The following is a 5,869-nucleotide window of genomic DNA, read 5'->3' as shown; positions in this document are numbered from 1 at the left end:
AGGGATGCACCCGAAATACAGAGGCTCTCATGGTGTCCCAGAATGTGAGGATGAAAAAATCATACCAATGATAACAATGAACAGGGGGGGGGGGGGGGGATAAAATGAAATAAAATGAAATAAAATGAAAAGGAAATAAAAAATAAATAAATAAATAAGCAGTTGAGGTCAGGGGGCTGATCCTGGCTTCAAATTGACCTGTTCAGCATCCTCCTCAGCTGGTACAGGAGCTCGATGTGAATCGTGATAAGCAAGAAGCACATCTCAGTCTCCCTCGTCTCAACACACACACACACACACACACACACACACACACACACACACACAAAAACTACAAAGGCTGAGGAGAAGACTCACTGGGTCCTAGAGGTAGTTTGGTATGCACTGAGCCTCCTTCCTGCAGCCTGCAGCGGGGAGCTGGGAATGTGAGGATATTAATGAATGCTGTTTCCTCTCAGTCATTATATAGTGGCATATTGATTATGCAGAACAGTCAGGCTTCATTGCATTGCTGTGATGGAAATGACATGTTTGAAAATGGAGTGAACAGGCTTAAATCATTTCAGTGAATCATTTTCATATGTGTGCAGGAGAAATTCTACAAAAATCCTTGTTTTTCTTTGAATGTTTAAGAGTAGGTATTTAATATGGACGTGTACTTAGTGGGATGAAACAGCCTTGAAGGCAGCAATTAGACCACGGGACAGTCCCCAGTCAAACACACTGACTAATGACTTGAGCAGGTGGCAGCTACATCTTTTTAATGGGATGTCAGTTTCTAATATAGATGACTGATTTAGAGGGAAAGATTAATTAAGTCATTTATAAATTCTTGCTGGTTAACTGCTGAGCTGTTCTGGTCAGGCTGGATATAAATATTTTAAAAAAATGGCCGACATTGACCTGCTGTAGAGAGTCATAAATCTAAAGCGAATCTCATTTACAGTGTTTTTTATTTGTGGGATATGTTTGTTTGTGGGAGAAGCTCCCATTGACACCTTGCTGTTGCTAGGACTATGTATTGTGATAGGAATGACCTTTTCAGGTGTCTGTTATATGTGCGATGTTTACAGTGTGTTTATTTGTCCGGATTCAGAAATCTGTAAGTCACTATTAAGATAATTTAAAGTAAAAGAAAAACAGTTGAAATGTTGACTTGGACCAAGGATGATTTTGGTTGTCAAAGGTTAAAGGTCAAGGTCAATATGACCTCATGTCTAATGCTTGTTAACACTATATCTCAGGAATACCTGGAGGAAAATGAATTTCCTTATTATTCATCTACTCATGGATGAACTCAAGGGTGGTTCTAGACCCTTTTTAGGGGGGCTTTAGCTCCTCATTTCAGCCTCACTCAAATGATCAACGTAGTCAAAATTTAAAAGTATAATTGAAAGTATAATTTTTACTTTTTAAAATAAAAATAAAAAATAGCTAAGAAATGCAGGACATGTCAATAAAAAAATATATTTTTAATTCTCTTTGCTAATGTGCGTTTCCTTCCCTCCCTGAATGTGGGTGTCCAGTTTAGCAGTTTCACAAATTTTGGGACAAGAGAAAACACTGTAAGACTGAAAAATACAAAAGAAGAGCTATATAAATCAATCATTTCAAAACTGACAGCACCTTTAAATATCTAAAACAGTATGACACGTTCCCATCCTAGTCAAATGACAATGAAAGCTAGCCTATTAGCTTGATGCTAAAACATAAAGGAATTCCCCATTAACATGGTAACAGATTGAGGATATACAACAGTGAGGGCTTAGGCCCTCCAAGGATGAAATCCTAATAAAAGTTAGAGAAATAGTTTTGCCGTGTTACTTAGTGCTCTGTGTGTAAAAAAAAAAAAATAAATAAATCACAGCTAGAAAAGAAAAATGTCAACACATATAAAATAACACAACTACAAAAAAATACATTAAGAACAAGAGCAACTGTGCTGCATGTAAAGTGGAACTTTAACAGTTACATATTGTCCTTTATCTGTTTACCATAAGATACTGTAAACAGATGGACACAAGTTTTAAAATGTTATTGAAAGAAGTCGATAAGATACCAACACTTTTTATTATCCATGACAACACATTCTGTAGATAACAAAGGTTAGTGCCTGTTGCAATGTTTTGAATGCTTGTCATTGTTGTTTGTTTGTTTGTATTTATTTGTTGTTTTCTGTTTATGTGTTTAAGAAAATTAAGCCGAACATGAACTAATTGTTGACTTATTCTTATGACTAGATTACTACCAGCTAAAATGGGCACCTGCAGTCTACTAGGGATCCCCAAAAACCCACATCCCTTGGTTTTTAAAGAGGGACCCAGTATTAAAACATGATAGTATTCAGTTAAAAAAAGGACATAGACTGAGCAACATTTGAATGATGTAGACATTTGACATATGTTTGTGCTGTGCAACTAAATACCACATAACTGTGGTGAATGCTCAGACAGAATAAAGGATAAGAAGACGTTAAGGAGATCTGCTGACTGATAACCCAGCTCATATAGACGACACTCACGCTCACACTCACAGAGATCCAAACTGACCACTGGCCCTCAGGGGTTGGACCACTATCAGGCATTCATTGCTTCCATTTGCTATACTTCAGATCTCTGCTCTAATCCATACCTGTGACAGGTGATCGATGAGGCATTTTATCTCAGTAACGATGACCCTCGGGCCCATCATCAAGTCCAACAAAGCTGGCAGGTAGGAAACGGCCAGCTCAGCAGAAGCAAGGGCGTCGAGGACAAGAGAAACTGAATGGGATTCTTTTATGCTGGTAAACCATATTTACGTGTGTGCATGTTATTTTATCTCTGAACTTGAATGACACTTGCTCTGCCTCTGGGTTACACACACTGTTTATTGCAAGCTGTTGCATCACAGTGAACCCACCACTCCAGGCCTGGGCATGTCCTACTGGGCACAGAGAGTGACAGTGCACACTGATTGAATCAATTACTGTAATTAATAATTAGTTTAAATTATTATTTCAGGTTGAAAATAAGAATAATAATTGAACCCGTTCACCACACTAACAGGTTTTGTGTGTTTTAGGATCAGCAGTGAGCAGGAAAATGTGTGGAAATCCGATATTTTCAAACCCTCCTGACATTGTCAGAACATGCAGCTGTCCTGAAAGCTCTGTGATTTATGTCACATACTTAATGTGAATAGTGCAATATGCAAATGAATTCATAATTAGTATGATTAATGGAGTGCTGAGTAACTCAATCTGTCCTTTAACAGACTTGTCCATTAACCCTTTGATTTGTTTTTACAGCCACTAGTTACCAATAGATAGATTACCTGTAAACAGCCAGAGCACCAAGGGAGCGATGAAAATGTAGATTGGGACAGACAGGAATTGACTGATTTGCTTTCAGTCAGTAGGGAAGCAGCTCAATAATGATCTGGTCAATCAAGGAAACAGGTATAGTGACAGATACAGTACACGCTACTGCTGAAGCTACACAATATTAATGAATACGCATTCTAATATAGCCAATAATATATATTTGCTGCCTGAGCATAAATGTTTTCTTTGTGTAGAATATAACGTAAATGTGAGGTGATGTGATTCGCATGCATAGTCACACACACACACACACACACACACACACACACACACACATTTACACCAGTGGCAGCTGGGGATTTTTACCTGTGTGGGCCTACAGGCACGGAGGGCTTCTGCTTATATATGATGAATGTTGTTGTCATGCTTGGTGCACTAAGCTTTGACTATAATGGTGTGTTACATTACTCAACAACTGAATCTGAAAAGGGAGCACGCACAATACAGCAGCTCCGCTTTGCTTCTCAATCCGTCTTCTAAAGGACCCGCTTGAAAACAAAAGATATTTGGATTTGGGGAAAAAAATGATAGCCACATATGCACCCCCTATGGACTGTCCTTCACTGATACTATCGACTGCATATAATCTTTATAAACAGCCTATGATACTGTCACATGCACACATGCACACACATATTATCGTCTCCTGAAGAGACACAGGAATATTACTAGACATTTGTTCCAGCATCACTCCACAGAGGCCTGGAAAGTGACTGTAGACGCTGACGAGGACATTTCCATCGCCAGGTTTGATTTTCTGCTTTAACAACTCAAAGCAGTGTTATCACGCACAGCTCCGTTTGTGGTATTAGTCATCACCCAGAGCAGCTAAACATTGTATCTCCCATGGTACCTTTGATATGACCGTGTATAAGAGTGTATAACAGTCGGTGGTCAATGACTCCTGTGACAATTAGGGCAGAAAATACCTGCCACACAGTTACACAGCATGCTGTTGTCAGTTACATGTCAGCATGAGTTGCTTCACCAGACGTTGCTGGAAATGCTAAACCGCTCTCAAGCCTGTTACCTCGGCAACAAGCCATGCATGGCAGAAGAAAGATGCTGCGAGAGAAAAAAGATGAGGAGCCTCCTCGAGGGGCTCTGGCACTCTTAAAGTGATAGGTCACCCTCAAAAATCCTTTGTCAAATTATAGCAGCTCTGTACAAAGCAGCCTTACATCCTGAGCCCTGCTGACCAACAGCCACCCTCCCTGCAGAACTGACATTAACTATAGAGTACATTATTCAGTACATTGACCATTATACACATTACAGTCCCATGAGTTGTTGCTGTAGTCTTTCTGAGTTTATCTACCTTTAACATGTCGAACGAACCAAATAACCCATTTCACTCTTTGTGCTTGTGACCCTCACAGAAAAACACATTCATCGTTCTACATCCATCTCTTTTGTAATTGCTGTGTATGTGGACGAGGTCTGTTTGGGCCAGTGTGCATCATGTGATCCTATTGTGGCCACTGTGCCAGAATTACCTCATATGATAACACCAGGGTCATTGCACCAAAACTGAAACTAAATGGGAAGCAGCCATTGGTGGATGTGGGGAAAACTAAAGTGCAAGAACAACAGTGGCAGTACAAATAATTTCGAAAGCCTGATAAACATCTATAAAATGAATAAAAACTTTCTCAAGGGTACATAATTCACTGCTGGTTAATTCCATCGATTTTTAGCTTAAGGTTAAGTATTTAAGTGTGTTTGTATGTAAGGACATCTGAATGGTAGCAGGTTTCTTCAAAATACCAATACACAGTACGTATCAACCCGGATGGTACCTTCACATACATGCGTATCATTGATTCACCCCTTATAACAAATGCCAGTATTTGCACCTTTCACTTATGAAAGGATGGATGGTCTCTGGTTTGTCTTTACGATACATGTTTCCACTGTTCACATGTGCTTGGTCCAGGGCAGAGTTTCTTCACAGAAGAAATGTACAGCTTCCTCCTTGCATAATAGAGGTTGCATTTCTGGATGGATGGATGACTGTGTTAAGTGATAATGGTTTCCCAAAGTACTCCTGAGTCCATTCGGATATTTTTATCATGGTAGCAGAATGGTTTCTCATGCAATGCTGCCTGTTCGTAGCTCGAAGGTCATGCACATTCAACATTGGTTTCTGTCCTTGGCCTTTACGCACCGGAATTTCCCTGGAGTCCCAGAATCTTTTAACTGTGTCTTGTACTGTAGATGGTGAAAGGTCTAAATGTAGTCTTTTGCTGAGAAATACTTTTTTAAAACTTTTTTGAAAGGTGTGGCCCAAAGTGGTAGGCCACAACTTACAAAGACATACAAAGAGCTTTGCTCCTTTTATACCCAATGATGCTAATGAGCCCCTCAACTTTTACCAAATTTATTTAAATGTGTTCTAGCCATCAAACTCTAAATCTTCAAAAAATGCTATTACATTGGTCAATGACAACATCAAAAATCTTCTGTTATTTTATCAGATAAACAAAGAAAAGAGAAACGAAAAGC

Source organism: Anabas testudineus, chromosome 10 (genome assembly GCF_900324465.2).
Source record: "Anabas testudineus chromosome 10, fAnaTes1.2, whole genome shotgun sequence".
Taxonomy (NCBI): domain Eukaryota; kingdom Metazoa; phylum Chordata; class Actinopteri; order Anabantiformes; family Anabantidae; genus Anabas; species Anabas testudineus.
This window is presented reverse-complemented; position numbering follows the sequence as displayed.